The sequence below is a fragment of the Octopus bimaculoides genome, chromosome 17 (genome assembly GCF_001194135.2).
Source record: "Octopus bimaculoides isolate UCB-OBI-ISO-001 chromosome 17, ASM119413v2, whole genome shotgun sequence".
In the NCBI taxonomy this organism is placed as follows: Eukaryota; Metazoa; Mollusca; class Cephalopoda; order Octopoda; family Octopodidae; genus Octopus; species Octopus bimaculoides.
This window is the reverse complement of record NC_068997.1, coordinates 24069290-24069677: the sequence shown is the minus strand read 5'-3', so window position 1 is coordinate 24069677 and position 388 is coordinate 24069290.

Sequence of the window (388 nt, the reverse complement as noted above, 5' to 3'; positions counted from 1 at the left end):
TGTGTGTGTGTGTGTGTGTGTGTGTGTGTGTGTGTGTGTGTGTGTGTGTGTATAGACATACATATATAAATATATGTGTATAAATGTGCGGGTATATATATATATACGTATATATCCCCGCTCATATACACATATATATACATATATGCATACTTACACATGCACACAGAGACACACGCACAAATATAGAAATTTTATGTAGACGCTATTATACATTTATTTTCGATATAAACGCCATTTACAAGATGGCTATCTGTATTCGTAAACATCAGTTATATCAAATATATAGAAATTTAACATTGCTTCTATATTGAGTACTTTTATTGACAAAACTAATGCATATACCTACTAAATGTAACTTATTACAGATGCTGAGCGAGAAAGAGAG